Source organism: Eimeria mitis, genomic scaffold (genome assembly GCF_000499745.2).
Source record: "Eimeria mitis Houghton genomic scaffold, Emh_scaff7889, whole genome shotgun sequence".
In the NCBI taxonomy this organism is placed as follows: domain Eukaryota; phylum Apicomplexa; class Conoidasida; order Eucoccidiorida; family Eimeriidae; genus Eimeria; species Eimeria mitis.
This window is the reverse complement of record NW_013575794.1, coordinates 1-438: the sequence shown is the minus strand read 5'-3', so window position 1 is coordinate 438 and position 438 is coordinate 1.

Sequence of the window (438 nt, the reverse complement as noted above, 5' to 3'; positions counted from 1 at the left end):
GCTAGCCACAGCTAGCCACAGCTAGCCACAGCTAGCTACAGCTAGCCACAGCTAGCTGCAGCTAGCCACAGCTAGCTGCAGCTAGCCACAGCTAGCTGCAGCTAGTTACAGCTGCAGCTAGTTACAGCTAGCAAGCTAGCTAACCACTGCTACAGCTACAGCTAGATACAGCTAGCTACGGCTAGCTGTGGCTAGCTACGATGCAGCGAACAACTACAGCGTGTTAATTGCCTAGCCTTGAGCAGTGCGACAGGGTTTAGGGGGTTTAGGGTTTAGGGGGTTTAGGGTTTAGGGTTTAGGGTTTAGCCTCGTGGTTCGATGGGCTGTTCTTTGTGGTGAGGTTGTGTTTATTGTTTCTCTTTTTGTATAAGTTGTTTTTCACTATAAGTATGCTGCTGTTGTTCATGTATATATATATATATATATATATATATATAT